Here is an 18,954-nt window from a genome sequence, read left to right as displayed (position 1 = left end):
CCCCAGCCCCTCCAAACCAAATACCCAGCACCTTCAGGTGGTCAGTCCTGACGGTGAAGGGGATAGAGGATTGGTCGGCCCAGTTCCCGAAGAGCATGGCCTCACTCTTGCCTTGGTTTACTTTGGCCCCCGAGGCCCATTCAAACTGGTCACATATGCACATGAGTCTGCGCACGGACAGCAGATCCGAGCAGAAAATGGCAACATCATCCATGTACAGGGAGGCCTTAACCTGCAGGCCCCCGCTGCCAGGAATAGTCACCCCTGTCAGGCTCACATCCTTCCTGATGGACTCGGCAAATGGCTCTATGCAGCACACAAACAAGGCAGGAGAGAGAGGGCAGCCCTGCCTGACTCCAGATCTTACAGGGAAGCTATCTGATTCCCACCCATTGATTGAGACTGCACTGACAATGTTAGTGTAGAGCAGTCTGATCCAGTTGCAGATCTTACTCTATAGAAAGTACTTCTACAAATCATACAGGGGAAAGGTGAACATAAGATTTGCGATTGGGTAGTGTGCTGGCTCAGTAGTTGGCAGCGCTGCCTCACAGTGCCAGGGACCTGGGTTCAATTTCAGCTTTGGGTCACAGTCTGTGTGGAGTTTGCATGTTCTCCCCGTTGTCTGTGTGGATTTCTCCTGGGTGCTCCAGTTTCCTCCTACACTCCAAAGATTTCAGGTTATGTTGTTTGGCCATGCTAAATGTGGGGTCGTGGGGATAGGCTGGGAAACTGGGTCGAGTTGGGATACTCTTCAGAGGGTTAGTGCAGACTTGATGGGCTGAATAGCCTCCTTTCCACACTGTAGGGATTCTATTATTCTATTGACTAATAAAAGCCAATGACCCAATATCTAATTGTATTAACATTGTGCATCCAAACATCAAGCAGGAAACATCCAAACTTGGGGCACCTAAATCGGTAGAAATAAAAAAAAACATGGACGTGATGGGTTGAAGGGCCTTTTTCTATGTTGTGGATCTCTCTGACTCTCTATGACTGTAAGGAAAAACTTGTGTCAATATAATGCCTTTCATGCCTGCAAGATAATGAAAGCATTTTCCAGTCAATTACCTACACTTCCAAGGAGAATCGCCTTTGTCATATATGAAATGGAGCAGTTCATTAATGCACAGCAAGCTCCCACAAACAGTAAGTGATGATAAGCAGATGTGTTTAGTAATGTTTGTTGAGGGGTCAATATTGAAAGAATTGAAGGAAGGTTCCCTTGCTCGTCTTCCAGATTATCCCATGGGATCTCCTGTGTCCACCCGAGAGGTCGGACATGCTTCAACAGCTCATCCAAAAGACGGCATTTCTGACACTGCAGCGCCCCCCCCCACCTCATCATCCCATGACATGACACTCCCTGGGACTGCCACCTGAGACCACCTGCTCAGATCTCTGGATTGAGAATCAATCTACAGTCTTCAGTGGAAAAGCAAGCTGACACTGGGCATGAACCTGAACAGGAGAAATGAAAACATTCAGCAATGTAATTAGCCTCGGCACACAGGCCTTCCTAACGTCCATAGTCAGGAGATCTTGACATATATTTGCACCTGTTTCCACTTGATGCTGAATTCTTGATTTTTTTGCACATCAGTAAGATCAGGTCATCCAGAACTCCATATATGAGGAAGTCAGCTGGAAGAACACTTTTGGAAGCATTGAACATAGAGCAAATTCACAAAGTGAAACATCGTTCTAGAAACAAAAGTGCTTTATTTATCAGAGGTATTTTGTTAGTGTATTTCTAAATAACATACAGCAATTAGAAGCTGAGAATGTTTGCCTCAGACAGATCTGTGTATGTTTAGGACAGTGACCCTCTTGTTACTTTATGCATTTTGCTGGTATTGATATTTATTGAGTGAGTTGTAAATCATGTTGTTATACTCACACAATCAGAGGCTGAGATTAGCTACACATGACCACCCTTCATCTGGCCATCCTTGAACACCAGTGACCTCTCCCTAATTAAAATTCATCAAAATACATAGCATGTTGTCGAGGAAAGAATTATATTTCAGACCAGAAAGAATTATATTTTCAGCTTCTGAATAACTAAACGATTATCTTCCATTCAAATTGTGCACCTGAATATTTTATAGAATGCAGGAGGTGCTGGTGTGAAAATGGCTGCCATTGAACGTCCCTCCTTTGGCTCCCAATTTGGCCTCTTGGACCTCCCTCACTTCCATTACACTCCACTACTCCACTAGCTACCTGATGAAGGAGCAGCATGCCAAAAGCCAGTGCTTCCAAATAAACATGTTGGACTATAACCTGGTATCGTGTGATTTTTAACTTTGTCCACGTCAGTCTAACACCAGCTTCTATCACTCCACTATTATCTAGCTTGCTGAACTTGATGAAGCCCTCAGCTCTGGAATTCCCTCCCTAAAGCTCTCCATCTCTCAACTTGGCACTCTTTCTTTAAGATGCTCTGCGAAAGCTTTGGTCACCAGTCCTAATACCTCCTTGTGGGGCTAGGTGTCTGCTTGTTGACTGACCCTTGATCCTACATGTTTAATATTTTAACTGTGTTAAAGGTCCAACACGAAAACAAAAGGTTGTTGTTGTGTTGAATGAAACCCAATACTTTCCCAAGAGGTGGAAATGAGGGAGACTGGGCAAGAGTTTTGTCTGGTGGAGAGATGGAAACCTTAATGCTGGTCCAAGTTAACAATTAGATAGTAAAGCCTTTCTGTTCTGAAGGTGCAACTGTGCAGAACCAACTCTTATTTTTGATCCTCTCTAACTCAAACTAAGGAGAGGTGGTGGCCAAGTGGTGTTATTGCTGGACAGTTCATCCAGAGACCTAGATTTAAGTTTTATTGTCGCATGTGCTCAAGTACGGGATACAAGGGTGCAGTGAAAAATCTTAATTACAAATGCAAAAATATCAAGAAATAAAGCTAAAAGTTAAACATTACAGTCCTTTCTTAAGCCATGGGCCTGCAGACGCTCCAAGCTGGGCTTCCCCAAGACAGCTTGTTCTCCCCTGTGCAGGACTAAGACCCATCTATGTTTGGCAGCCACCCTTGCTGCCACCATCTTCACAGCCATTATCCAGGTCATGTTCTGGGAACCGGGTTCGAATCCTGCCATGGCAGATGGCGGAATTTGAATCCAATTAAAAAAAAGAATCTAATGATGGCCATGAAACCATTGTCAGCTATTGGATAAGCCCATCTGGTTCATTAATATTCCTTAGAACATAGAACAGTACAGGCCCTTCGGCCCTCGATGTTGTGCCGACCTGTTATTCTAATCTAAGATCAAACTAACCTACATACTCTTCATTTTACTCTCATCCATGTGCCTGTCCTAGAGTCACTTAAATATCCCTAATGTATCTGACTCTACTACCACTACTGGCAGAGAATTCCACATACCCACCTTTAGGGAAGAAAGCTGCCCTCCTTAGCTGGTCTAGATTAGATTCCCTACTGTATGGAAACAGGCCATTTGGCCCAACAAGTCCACAGCGACTCTCCAAAGAGTAACTCACCCAGACCCATTCCCCTGCCCTATATTTACCCTTGACTAATGCAATGGGCAGTGTAGCATGGCCAATTCACTTAACCTGCACACCTTTGGAATGCGGGAGAAAACCCACACAGAAAGTGAAAACTCCACACAGATAGTCACCCAAGGCAGGATTTGAACCCAGGTTCCTGGCGGTGTGAGGCAGCAGTGCTAACCACTGAGCTACCTTGTCTATTACTGGCAATGTGACTCCAGGCCTTCAACTGCCCTCTGGGCAATTAGGGATGGGCAATAAATGCTGGTCTAGCCAGTGATGCCCTTACCTCATGAATGAATAAAAACTAAACTATTGATGTTGCTCTACTGATTGGTTGCTCTCTTCCACTCATCGTTACATGGCCTTGCTGTCTCCGCATTGGTCAAACGGTGTTCCTGCCCTCTGTGGCAGGGTCTGTTGAGGAAGGACTTTAAGACTCTGAAGCAACCTTATAATGATGTCATGAGCTGCTTTGCTCAGGGCATAAATAGCACAGTATGGGTGGAGTTAATTGGATTTGAAGAGAGAGACACAAGTCTTTCAAGAATGTAGCAGTTAAGACTAGACTATTGGAGAAACTCAGCAGGTCTGGTAGCATCTGGGGATAGACAGAGAGTTAATGCTTTGAGTCGAAAAGTGTGGCGCTGGAAAAGCACAGCAGGGCAGTCAGCATCCGAGGAATGTATGTCTGAAACGTCGACTCTCCTGCTCCTCGGATGCCTGACCTGTTGTGCTTTTCCAGCACCAAACTTTTGAACTCTGATCTCCAGCATCTGCAGTCCTCACTTTTTCCTGGTTAATGTTTTGAGTCTGGCGTGACTCTTCTTCAGAACTAGATGTGAAACATTACCTCTGTTTCTCTCTCCACTGACATTGCCAGACCTGCTGAGTTTCTCCAGCATTCTCCATGTTTGGTTCAGATTTCCAGCATCTGCAGTATTTTGCTTTTCTGATAGTAATGTTAGGGTCAGGTCTACCTCAGACTCCCGTGTATAGTAAGAGTTGGTATTAGAATGCGATAGCAGAGTTATAAAGAAGGCTAAACATGAAGATAATTCTTGACTTCATCTTCCTTTGATCAATCTATTTGAAATCTTCAGTGTGGGCACAAAAACACATGACAAAGAATGTCCAGAAGGATATTAAAGGAAGGCTTCAGCATAGATGTTGCCCCATCCACCATGCAATATTCTCTGTAATTAGAGAAACACTTACAGTCATAGAGCATCCTTGAACACAACTGGATATTGAAAGCAATCTATAGTTGGTTCTTCTATAATGCGGTGGGTGCATTCTTGTGCAACCTACATTACAGAAAAATCGCACTTTAGAAACAGTGTTGGCAATGTAATCAAGTTACAGCCAACACATGCTTTAAAAGTTCACATTTTGAAAATGGCGTCCCCAATTTGTCAATCGCGTTGCAGTGAATTTGTGTTGACGAAACACACGTTATAGCAGAACAACCTGTACAACCAATGGGGCACACCTGTAATCTCTATGTAGGAAATATTACACAAGGAGATCCCACAGACACAATCAGATAATGTGTTTCAAGTGAATTGACTTAGTGGTGAACATTAGCCAGAACACCAGGGTTAACTCTCCTCTTCATCTTGATAATAGTGGCTATGTGATCTTTTACCTCCTCCTGAGAGGCTGTAGCACTGCCCTGGAATTCCTGCCTTGTGAGCTTGTGTTCAAATCCATGGAGTGAGAGCTCCCCACTGTCACGACTGACTTTAGAAGGTCTCAGGAGGTGAATCCCAAGGTTTCCATGTGTCCCTTGATTTGACCTTATTCACCTAAGTGCTCTCTCTCCCAGAAACTTGGTTTTTCGACTATTAGACTTGGATTTTTCCAGGTTGGCCTGATTCAGTTGGAGTTGCAATATGTGATGGAAATAGGGCGGCATGGTGGCACAGTGGTTAGCACTGCTGCCGCACGGCGCCAGAGACCCAGGTTCAATTCCTGCCCCAGGCAACTGTCTGTGTGGAGTTTGCACATTCTCCCCGTGTCTGTGTGGGTTTCCTCCCACAATTCAAAAATGTGCAGGTTAGGTGAATTGGCCATGCTAAATTGCCCGTAATGTTAGGTGAAGGGGGTAAATGTAGGGGAATGGGTCTGGGTGGGTTGCTCTTTGGAGGGTCGGTGTGGACTTGTTGGGCCGAAGGGCCTGCTTCCACACTGAATGTAATCTAAATGTTGTGTTAGAACTCCAGGGAGTGGCCTCATGCTAAGACCAAGCTGTAGGAGGAGATTTAGGCCATTCGGCCCATTTAGTCCACTGCAACATTCAATGAGATCAAGACTGATCTGATAATCTTCAACTCCTCTTTCCTGCCTTATCCCAATACCTTTGATTGCCTTACTGACTAAAAATCAATGCCAGTATTACTCACTCAATGTTATAAGAGATTGATGGGACATTTTTGAGAAGTAGGATTGATATAGTTTTGTTTTCAGTGTTTGAGGTTAGACTCCCCAATGTTTTGTTCAGGCTAATGTTAAGGATCTCATAAAATTCCAAATGCCTTTGATCCATCAAGTCCATACTGCCTCCTGAAGAGCTAGCCTGCACAGTAGGAGCAATTTAGCATGGCCAATCCAATCTTTGGACTGTGGGAGGAAACCGGAACAAATGCATGCAGACATGGGGAGAATGTGCAAACACCACACAGACAGTTGGAATCAAACCTGGGTCCCTGGTGCTGTAAGGCAGCAGTACTCACAACTGAGCCACCATGTCACCTGCAGTGTAGCAGAGCAGATTGGAGTGGATTGGGAGGGGGGTGGGAGCTGGTGTTTGTGGCTAGTGCTTAGAGACTATTCTGAAATGGATTACAAAGGGTTTGGTTGAATGGAAGCAGTTTGAAGCTTTTGTTGTTTTTTTTATATCTGGTAACCAGATTCTTGGGGGCAAGCACAGCTCCATTTTCTGATGGCTAAAAGTTTCTAGTGGTGAAAGTGCTACAGGGCTATAACATAAGTGTGTGCCAGTAATTCAGCAATTCTGATTTAATTCTGTGTAACCTTTCAAAGATCAGTGAAGTGTAAAAGAGCTCAATGATACACATCAGCATCTATAAATTGAACAGTCATATTCATTAAGGATGCATTAAAACATCACCTCATTGACAGTTCTGGGGCTCTGTGTTTGGTGTTGCCTGGTCACTAACAATGCAGGCAGCTATTAAGAGAAGAAATAAATTGTAAAGGGCCACAATATCCAGAGTGAAAGAGAGAAAAAATGAGAGCAGAAATGTGCACAGAATTCTATTGATTCTCTCCATGTGCCATTGATCTGAGAGGGTTTCAGACAGTGATGGGTCGCTAATCTCGCCAGTGTCTGGAAGATGCTTGGCGGGCAATTCTAATTGTGTATTCCGCTTTGACAGCTAACCTAGTGATCCTAAATAGAGATTTGTCACACTTCATTCAGCCCTGTCTCGGAGGTGAGGTACTGATGAGCTCTCTGAGTCACAGGAGGTTGACTTCCAATCAATGTGCAAAGTGAAAAAGTCATCAGTAATTCAGTGAACGAGAGCAGTATTTCAAGGGATGGAGAGTAACAGCAGAGGTCAGGCACAGGCGAATATCAAAAAAGATCAATATTGGACAGCTATCAATCTGATTACATAATGGAGCTGCTGTCTGCGTGTTTATTCTGCATTGTCAGATATACACTGATACAGCTGACCGTGATTGAAGATCTATGACCAATTTCATACAACTTCTGCACACATTATATGTACCGCATTCAAAAACTGTATTAGTTAACTTTTCCATTCTGTTTGATGAAGGTGAAAGATGGAAGCAAGTGGACGTGATTTGAGAAGTGGCATTTAGATTAAGACACACTTAGAGTTTTAATAATCTGTAGGCAGTTGGAGCAAAGGGAGTAAAAAATGTTCATAATCTCTACAAACTGCTTTCATTTGTACAATGGCAATCATAGCTTGGATTTTTATAGCACATTTAATATAGTGAAATGTCCCAAGGAGCATGATCAAAGAAACTTGACACTGGGTCACATTTGAGGATATTGCAAATACCCCAAAAAAAGGCTTAGGTCTTAGACGATGGAGAGAGAGAGAGAGAGAGAGAGAGAGAGAGAGACTGGTGGGGGTCTTTCTTCTGGATGTCAGTTCTCCTGCTCCTCGGATGCTGCCTGACTTGCTGCGCTTTTCCAGCACCACACTCTCGACTCCGATCTCCAGCATCTGCAGTCCTCACTTTCTCCTTTCATTGTGCAAGTGTTTGTTTAAAAACTTAAAAGCTTCTTCAAAATAGGAAGGGTTTGGAGGGATATGGGCTGGGTGCTGGCAGGTAGGACTAGATTGGGTTGGGATATCTGGTTGGCATGGATGGGTTGGACCGAAGGGTCTGTTTCCGTGCTGTACATCTCTATGACACTACTCAGATGGTATCTTTTAAACACAAGACCACTTCCATTTAGAAGGACAAGGGCAGCAGATATATGGAAACACCACGCCCTGCAAGTTGCCCTCCAAGTCACTCACCATCCAGACTTGTAAATATATCATTGTTCCTCCAGTGGGTCACAATGCTGGAATTCCCTCCATGACTGCATTGTGGATGTCTCTCCAAAAGTGGTTCAAGAAGGCAGCTCAGAACTACCTTAGAACAGAGAACACAGAACATTTCAGTGCAGAACAGGCCCTTTGGCCCTCGTTGTCATGCTGACTTTCTCCAAGGTAATTAGGGACAGGCAATAAATGCTCAGCCAATCAGTGATGTCCATATCCGCTCGATTATTTTTTTTAAAAACACAAGGAGATTTGAGAAGGAGAGAGAGGTGGAGAGATGTAAGTGGAGATTCCACAGTTTAGAGTCTCAGGTAGTTGAAGGCATACATGCCATTTGTAAAAGCAATGTGAACAGGGTGGTGTTGAACATTGGAACTGCAGCAGTAAAGATGATCAAAGAGATTTGTACAATGATATGGCCAGGGTTGGAGGGTTTGAGCTACAGGGAGAGGCTGAATATGTTGGGGCTGTCTTCCCTGGAGCATCGGAAGCTGAGGGATGATTTTATAGAAGTCTATAAAATCATGAGGGGCATGGATAGGGTGAATAGTCAAGGTCTTTTCCCCAGAGTAGGGGAGTGCAAAATAGAGGGCATAGGTTTAGGGTGAGAGTGGAAAGATATAAAAGGGACCTGAGGGGCAACTTTCCATACAGAGGATGGCGCGTGTATGGAACGAGCTGCCAGAGGAAGTGGTGGAGGTTGGTACAATAACAACGAAACATCGAAAAGCAAACCTTCCAGCTCAGCAAGCAAACCTACATCCACACTAACATTTAAAAGGCATCTGGATGGGTATATGAATAGGAAGGGCTTAGAGGGATATGGGCCAGGTGCTGGCAAATGGGACTAGATTAATTTAGGATATCTGGTCGGTATGGACAAGTTGGACCGAAGGGTCTTTTTCCGTGCGGTACATCTCTATGACTCTATAAGTGCATCGCTAAGATGTGATAAACATGTCTCCCAAGACTGATATACTTTAATTGACTACAGGACCTTGAGGATATGAGGGGAGCAGCTTTGAAGAATGAAACAGAGATGTTAACCTTATCATTCCCCAGTAAACCAGAACTGGGCAGGTCATGGACAAATCCAGGTCCATGACTGAATAGGTACATTTTAATGCTCGTTGAAATGTAATCCACACGTGAGGAGAAATATATATTAATGTTAGCTGCTTTCATGGCTTTGGGTTGTGATGAACACACTGAGATTATTGTGTCAGGAGATGTGGTGCCAGTCTGTGTATTGCAGAAATTGCATCTTAAAACTTACTTGAATCTTCCAGTGATCAAAGCACCTACCACGTAGAGGTGATCTACAAGCTTCATTAAACCACAATCTCTAGGACAGGGGCTTCACAGGTCATACAGTTATGGAGTCATAGAGACCTACAGCATGGAAACAGACCCTTTGGTCCAACTTGTCCATGCCAACCAGATATCCCAACCCAATCTAGTCCCACCTGCCAGCACCCGGCCCATATCCTTCCAAACCCTTCCTATTCATATACTCATCCAAATGCCTCTTAAATGTTGTAATTGTACCAGCCTCCACCACATCCTCTGGCAGCTCATTCCATACACGTGCCACCCTCTGCATGAAAAAGGTCTCTTTTATATCTTTCCCCTCTCACCCTAAACCTATGCCCTCTAGTTCTGGACTCCCCGACCCCAGGGAAAAGACTTTGTCTATTTACCCTATCCATGCTCCTCATAATTTTGTGAACCTCTATAAGGTCACCCCTCAGCCTCCGACTCTCCAGGTCAAAGGTCAATAATAACCTATCACTCAGAATCACACTAGTCCTACATTCAACTGCAACTAATAGGAACTTTGAACATATTAGAGACTTTCAATCCATGTTCAAAGAACCACTGGTTCAATATTTTTAAAAGAAAAGGAAGGAAAGAGGCAGGTAGCCACACTCTGTCTGGAGACTGTTGGCTCAGAACAATGGATATGACAGCCATGCTACAGGAGATGTCTTATCAGATTAACCAAAGGAAGAAAATCTCTGAATGTCTATTTCAGAGTCTGAGCTCAAAGCTAAAGACTGTCATGGTTGAAGAAAAATTATTCGACTTCCCTCCTTGACACAGATGAGCCTCTACTGTTAGACCTTAAGCACATTGTTGATGTCTCTCCCTTGGCTGAAATCCAAAGTGAGGACCTGTATTTCTGTTCACATCTTACACTTGAGAGCCACAAGGACTGCTGGCAAGTGTTGACCTTTGCCTCACAAAACAAGCTGATAGACAATTGTGATTGCCACTGATGTAGCTCTGCCTAGAGCCAAGAGTCTTTTGTAACAACTGCATCTGTGAAATTACTGATTTGAAATGCCCTTTATCATTGTAATGGGCTGTGAAAGTATTCTCATTTCAGCATCTAGTGCTTACACTCATAAACCCAAAAGGAAGCAGATCATGCGGAAAAGAAGGTGGATTTATACAGCACCTTTTGTGAACCTCAGAATATCTCAAAGCTCTTTACAGCTAATGAAGGATTGGTTTTAAAATGCAGTCAGTGTTGTAATGTTGGAAACATGGCAGCTAATTTATGGAGAATAAACTCCCAACAAGCATTGTGACAAAAACACATTGAGTTTTTTTTAAAAATTGTGAATCTGTCAGTATCTGAGAGCAGAGAAACAGGGTTAATGTTTCAGGTTGATAACACATCACCAAAATTGATAAGGTGGCCAATAAAATAAAAGGAAGAACTGAGGATGCTGGAAATCTGAAACTCAAACAAAATTGGGGGAGAAACACAGCAGATCTGGCAGCATTTGTGGAAAGAGTTACAGAGTTAGTGTTTCAAATCCAGTGTTCAATTCTGAAGGAGGGTCACTGGACTCAAAACGTTAACTCAGTTTCTCTCTCTACAGATGTTGCCAGACCTGCTGAGGTTCTCCAGAAAATCGTTGAAATAACTCCACAGAGGCTGGTATCCCATCACCAAAGTCACTTTTTATTTACATGAGCATAGTACTCAGGACTGCTCTGGCTTCCTCAGAGCCAGCTCTCAAAGCAAACAGAACCTCTGACACTCCTGTTTATATCTGTCAGCCAGGGCTCTCTGATTGGACAGGATTAACAGCCCCCATCAGAGAACTCATATTCTATGAGGTCCACCTGGATGACCTCATTATAATCACTATAATCCTGTTTTTGTTTTTATTAAGACTGCAGTTATGAAAGGTCTTTAGAACACTAGAGGAACCTTGCAATGATGTCACAGAGCTACTCCTCACTGGGTGTAAATAGCACAGTATGGGTGGAATCATAAAAAAGAGAGAAACACACAGAGAAGTGGGTAAAAGCTTTAGGTCTGGCTGTGTGAATATTAGAAACACGTGCAGGGATGCATATTGACTAGACTGACTAGAATTAGGGGATAGAGTTGAAGGAATAGTTCGTTCAATAACAGAACAATAAGATAAGGACCTGGTGTGTTCCTGATTACTATATATTTCAGTATTTAGTCAAAAAGTGTGGTGCTGGAAAAGCACAGCCAGTCAGGCAACATCCAAGAAGCAGGGGAGTTGATGTTTTGGGCATAAGCTCTTCATCAGGAATATGGGGGAGGCTCAAGGGGGCTGCGAGATAAATGGGAAGGGAAGGGAAGGTAAGGCTGGTAGCTAGGAATGCGATAGGTAGATGGAGGTGGGGGTGATGGTGATAGATCGGAGAGGGTGGAGCAGATAGGTGGGAAGGAAAGTGGATAGGTAGGACAGTTCAAGAAGGTGGTGCCAAGTTGGAGGGTTGGATCTGGGATAAGGTGGGAGGAGGGGAAATGAGAAAACTGGTGAAATCCACATTAATCCCGTGGAGTTGGAGGGTCCCAAGGTGGAAGATGAGGTGTTCTTCTTGCAGGCTAGAGTTTGGTAGTGGAGGAGTCCCAGGACTTGCATGTCCTTGGTGGAGTGGGAGGGCGAGTTGAAATGGTTGGCTGCGGGCAGTGGGGTTGTTTAGTGTGTGTGTCCTGGAGATATTCTCTGAAGTATTCTGCAAGTTGGCTTCCTGTCTCCCCAGTGTAGAGGAGACCACATTGACAGCAATGGACACAGTAGATGAGGTGTTTGGACGTGCAGGAAAATCTCTGACGGATATGGAAGAATCCTTTGGGGCCTTGGATGAAGGTGAGGGGGAGGTGTGGGCACAGGTTTTACACCTCTTGCGGTGGAAGGGAAAGGTGCCAAGAGTGTAGGATGGGATGGTGGGGGGTGTAGATCTAACAAGGAAGCCGTGGAAGGAATGGTCTCTGTGGAATGCTGCAAGAAGTGGAGATGGGAATACATCTCCGGTGGTGGGATCTGACTGTAGGTTGCAGAAATGGTGGAGGATGATGCATTGTATCCAGAGAATAGTGGGGTGAAGGTGAGGACGGTGGAGGAGGAGGGTGTGGGTGTTGTTGTATCCTTGTTGCAGTTGGAGAGGTGATGAATAATGCATGCTTGAAATGTCATCTCTCCTGCTCCTCGGCTGCTGCCTGACCTGCTGTGCTTTTCCAGCACCACACTCCTGACTCTGATCTCCAGCATCTGCATTCCTCACTTTCTCCCAGTCTGTCCTGAGCCCTAACCCATGTACATTGGCGTACAAATCAGACAATAGAAAGAAAAGCCATTGACCTGAAATTTAAGGTTGTTTACCTTTACATACATGCTGCCAGAGCAGCTGAGTATTTCCCATATTTTCATTTCTGTTCAGCAACCTCGGCAGTATTTTGCTTTTGTTTTTGGAAGTGTTGCAGATTCAGGGATGAGTGCTGGCCCTGGAGACCAGCTGAGCTGCCTTCCTGCTGTTTGAGTTGAGTTTTCCCTCAGTCCAACCACTGGAAATAGCCATGGATGTCCTGGGAATCTACCACACTGCTGTGGGTCAGGAGTCACGTGAAGACCAGACCGAGTGAAGCTGGTAGTTTCCTTACCAAAAGGAAGTGAACCAGATGGGGTTGAGGATAGTGTCATGGTCACCATCACTGAGAATATTTTGCAGTTCCAATTTATCTGTTGAATTTAAGTATCGTTTGTGACTGAGTGGGACTTTAACCTGTGTCCACAGAGCATTAACCTGATCCTCTCAAATACGAGTCTATTGGCTTTATTACAATGATACCATCTCCTCATAAATGGTAAGAATCAATCTTATTTATAATTCATAAGAATTGGCCCTGCATCCATGAACAAATCAGTCTCGAGTACTGTATCCCATTTATTAAAATATTGCAGCACATTACTTTTGCATTGTTCAGCAACAGGGTTGACACAATTATTCTGTTTGATTTGATTTATTATTGTCACATGTACCTTGGCACAGCAAAAAGCTTTGTGTGCAGTACAGGCAGATCATAGCATACAAAGTTCATGGGGTGATTGAACAATCACCTGATGAAGGAGTGTCGCTCCGAAAGCTAGTGTGCTTCCAAATAAACCTGTTGGACTATAACCTATTGTTGTGTGATTTTTAACTTTGTCCACCCCAGTCCAACACCGGCTTCTCCATATCATTACAGCTTCAAAGAAGGTGCACAAAAAGCAAGATCAACATTGGATTTGGAACTTCAGCAGTCTAACACCAGCAGGAAGAAACAGTTCTTGAACCTGTTGGTGCGTCTGTTTAAGGTTTTGTATCCTCTGCCTGATGAATGGGGTTGGAGAGGTTATAACCAGGGTAGGAGTGGCCTCTGATGATGTTGGCTGCCTCCCAGAGACAGTAAGAAGTGTAGATGGAGTCAATGGATGGAAGTCGGTTTGTGTGATGGTGCGGGCTATGTTAACAACTCTCTGTGGTTTCATACGGCAGAGCAGTTGAAATGATCTTCAACTTTCATCATATTTTTCCAATAATGCTGACCGGACAGGCTTCCATTCCACTGAAAGGAGATGTCACTCTCTGATGAAAACAGTTGGAGCATTCTGCAGCAGTGTGATAGATTGAGAAATCAGGCTGTCTTCAGAGTCTCCAATCTCACAGGCAGCTGAGCAACATGTGAGGCACAGATAATACTGATGGGGTGTATGGGTTTCTGTCAGACACAGCTGGCAGGCTCTACAACCCCAGTGCATTGAGTTTCCTCATTTTTCTTGATCTCTCTGGACACAGCACACAGAGCAGGAACAGCCAACATTATTCTTTTTGTCCAGTTTCTTGACTCTGTTAATATATGGTACATCACTCAATCCCATTGCAGCCAACAACACCTTTAACAATAAAAACAAAATACTGGGATGCTGAAAATCTGGAATAAACACAGAGAATGTTGGAGAAACTCAGCAGGTCTGGCAGCATCTGTCAAGAGAGAAAAATTGTAAACATTTCGAGTTTGGTCAGACTTTTCTTTAGAACTGATAAGTGTTGAAAAATAGGTTATGTTTGTACTTTTGACAGAGGTAAAGGAGAAAGAAGAGGACAGGTGATGTGGAGGCCCAGTGCAGCGTTTGCAATGGCCTCTTGTCTACCTCTCCTCTCTAAGTATCTACTTATGCCTCTAGCTTGCTCTCCACCTACATGTAGCCGCTCAGTGATGTCATAAACCCACAGTATGCTGACCATATACACTCCAAATTTAATCACCATCCTCTTCCAACCCATTGGCGATCTGTAAACATTCAGAACCTTCCTCTCAAAGTCCTTTGGATGATGTAAATTGGTGCAAGAGGCTCTGATTATTTGAGCTGGTCTCTACCACTGCCATTAACTGGTCTGACTCCTACCTGGGAGAATTGGCATTCTCTTGCTCCCCGTGCCTACTGTTATCTGTGAAAACAAAGACTTTGTGCCCATAGTCTTTTTCCTCTTGGGATATTCTTCACTGTTGACAGCAGAACTGGAATGCAGTTTCCAGAGAAACACGATGTACAAAGGTTGCTAGTATGTTTAGATCAGATGAAGGGTTTAAGTAGAACCCTGATGTCATCTGTACATAGAACATAAAATCACACAGCACAGAACAGGCCCTTCAGTCAACCTGTAAACTAATCTAAGTCCATCCCCATACACTATCCCATTATCACCCATTTGCTTATCCAAGGACTGTTTATATGCCCCTAAGGTGGCTCAGTTAACTACATTGGCAGGCAGGGCATTCCATGCCCTTACCACTCTCTGAGTGAAGAACCTGCCTCTGACATCTGTCTTAAATCTATCACCCCTCAATTTGCAGCTATGCCCCCTCGTACAAACCAATACCTAGGAAAAAGATTCTCACTGTCCACCCTATCTAATCCTCTCATCATCTTGTATGTCTCTACTTAAACCCCCTCTTAGCCTTCTTCTCTCCAATGAGAACAGATCCAAGGCCCTCAGCCTTTCCTCATAAGACCTTCCCTCCAGACCAGGCAGCATCCTGGTAAATCTCCTCTGCACCTTTTCCAATGAGTCCACATCCTTTCTGCAATGGAGCAAGCAGAACTGTACACAATATGCCAAGTGTGGCCGTACCAGCGTGTTGTACAATTGCAGCATGACATCACGGCTCCAGAACTCAATCCCTATACCAATGAAACTTAACACACTGTATGCCTTCTTAACAGCATTATCCACCTGGGTGGCAACTTTCAGGGATCTATGTACGTAGACACCAAGATCCTGGGCTTTTGCCCAAAACATCGATTTTGCTGCTCCTCAGATGCTGCCTGAACTGCTGTGCTCTTCCAGCACCACTAATCTAGAATCTGGTTTCCAGCATCTGCAGTCATTGTTTTTACCAAGATTCCTCTGTACATTCACACTACCAAGAATCTTTCCATTGACCCAGTATTCTGCCTTCCTGTTATTCTTCCCAAAGTGAATTACCTCACATTTATCTGCATGGAACTCCATTTGCTACCTCTCAGCCCAATTCTGCAGTTTATCTAAATCCCCCTGTACATAAAAATGATTGAAGCTACGAAGTCTTGAGCATTGTAATCAATGCAGCTATGTAACAGGATAAAGTAATATCTCAGTATCATTCTGACTTGGAAATATATAACTGTTGCTTCAGTGGCTCTGGAAACCCCTCCCTAAGGGGATTGTGGATCTACCTACAGCACATGGACTGCAGCGATTCAAGATGGCAGCTCACCCCCACCTTCACAAGGGCAATAAATGCTGGCCCATCCAGTGACACCCATGTCCCATGAATAAATGATAAATTACTGAAAAAAATTAATGATCTCGTAACTGTGTAACGCTTTCCACAGGTGTTAGACATAAAAGAGACTACACATCATACAGCAAAACATTCTGATTGGCTGAGGTCGTACTGATCTGCATGTCATCCATTCTGATTGGCGCAATTATCCCATGGATACACTCAAAGTCAATTAAGATCCGATTCTATTCCTGAGCCCAGCAAAGAATCCAAACAGCAAAGCAGATGTCACAAAACCAACCGATTGAATGGGGCTGCACGGTCTATTGTCAGATTCAGCAATTAGCACAGGATGAGGCTTTTGAATGATTTCCACACAAAGTTTCAAGCTCCTGCAGTTCATCATTCTGATCAGGCACATGGCTCAGAGAGGCATCTGTAACAAGCAAAGACATAATAACATTCCCCTGTTTAATCCCCTCTCCGACACACTCACTCACAAACACACATTCACACACACACACAGTCAAGCACACTCATACACTAACATCCACTCACACTCACACCCACACTCAAACACACACCCACACTAACATCCATGCACACACACCACTCACGCTCACACACACACTCAAACACACTCATACACTAACATCCACACACACTCACACCCACACTCAAACACACACCCACACTAACATCCACACACACTCACACCACTTGTACTAATACATACATAGCACACACACTCACCCTCACAGACACACCCTCACACCACTCACATGCGCACACACACAGACTCCCTCACATACACACACACACACACACACACACACACACATAGGTACACATCACACACACTCAGATACACACATTCAAACAAACTCTCAGACACATGCTCACCCACACTAATGCTCACACACACACATAACACACGCTAACACTCACAACACACACACGCAACCACTCTCAGACACACACTCACACACAATGACACACACACTCACACCATTCACATGCATGCACACAGACTCTCTTACACACACGCAGATGCACACACAAAGACACACACTGACACTTACACACACTCATACACACAGACACGCACCACACACACTCACATACACACAATCAAACACAATGTTCACAACACTAACAGTCACACACATAACACACATACTCACCAATCACAGACATGCACATGCACACATACCCTCTCTCACACATAGACACACACAACTAGGGACACACATACAGATACACACATAAATATATTGACACACATACACAGATATAGATGCTCACTCATAAGTACATACATACATCTACAGACAAACAAGCACTTTGCTACAGAGACCAACCACTCTCCAAGGATACTGTCCCTGTTCTCACTTGACTGTGACCACAGGTAGAGATAATAACAGCAATGTGAAAATGTACTGAATCAGGAGCTATTTTTGATGCCAAAAGCAAACTCACTTGAACTCGTGGTTTCCTGTGTTCCTAATTAACTCCTATCCTGTGTCAATCCGACTGCTGTGAGTGACACTTCTGACAAGTTGCGAACACCAGACCCTCCTTACACATTGGCCTCATTAACAGCAATGGTGGGCGCCTTGATCATTCACACTCCAATCAAATCTAAATGATCTGTTACAGAGACAAGGTTAAATTAATGATAGAACTCATTGACCAGAAACATTAATGATGTTTCTCTCTCCATACATACTGTCAGACCTGCTGAGCTTTTCCACATTTCGTTTTTACTTCAGGTTTCTAGAGTCAGCAGTATTTTTTTGATTTATGCTAAATTAACATCAAATTGAAGTCTTAACTCATCACCCATTGCCAACAAATGGAAGTAAAAAAGATTTTGTATGTTTATCGCCATCCTCACATTTCAGACTACAACTCAAAGTGTTTCCATGTTATTATTGACTGGAGTGTGTCATTTCACTGACGCGGGGGTGGCGGGGGGGGGGGGGGGGGGGGGGGTTGGGGGGTGGTATCAGCATTGGGTGGGTGTTCCTTCTTGTTCTGACCAATGGAGGTCCCCTGCCCGAGGTGGTTCGCTCCCCATCTGTGTTTGTATCCCCTACTGAGATGAAACTAGTCTCCAGCTTCCTTACCAGGACCACACTTGCAGGCTACCATTGTATTGGTAACCACTAACCTATTGGCAAACTCATTATAACTCTTAATCACTCATTATACGTATCAACTTTATCTGAAGGTTCTTGAGCCAATCAACTTTAATCTGTGCCTTTAACCCTCCAATCAATGGAGATAGTTTCTGTTTTATTTACTTTATCTAACCCATAATAATTTGAAACATTGCGTTTAAATTCTCATATAGCAGTAAAGCACAGGAACAGGCCCTTTGGCCCATCTAGACAGTGCTGACCAGGATGCTGTTCTAATCCCATCTGCCTGCACATGGTGCATTTCCCTCTTTTCTTTGCTTCCTCTTAACTTTGTTGTTCTGAGAGGAATCTGTTTCTTCAGACTGTCCACTTAAACTCAAAGGCTTCACACCCTTTCTAAAGTGCGGTGCCCAGAGCTGGCTGGCATGGTGGCTCAGTGGTTAGCACTGCTGCCTCACAGCACCAGGGTCCTGGGTTCAATTCCTGTCTATCTGTATGGAGTTTGCACATTCTCCTTGTGTATGTGTGGGTTTCCTCCCACAATCCAAAGATGTGCAGGTCAGGTGAACTGGCCATGCTAAATTTCCCAGAGTGTTAGTCAGGGGAATGGGTTTGGGTGGGTTTCTCTTCAGAGGGGTGCTGCAG

This window comes from Chiloscyllium punctatum, chromosome 48, assembly GCF_047496795.1.
Source record: "Chiloscyllium punctatum isolate Juve2018m chromosome 48, sChiPun1.3, whole genome shotgun sequence".
NCBI lineage: Eukaryota > Metazoa > Chordata > Chondrichthyes > Orectolobiformes > Hemiscylliidae > Chiloscyllium > Chiloscyllium punctatum.
The sequence above is the reverse complement of the archived record's forward strand: the minus strand, read 5'-3'. Positions refer to the sequence as shown.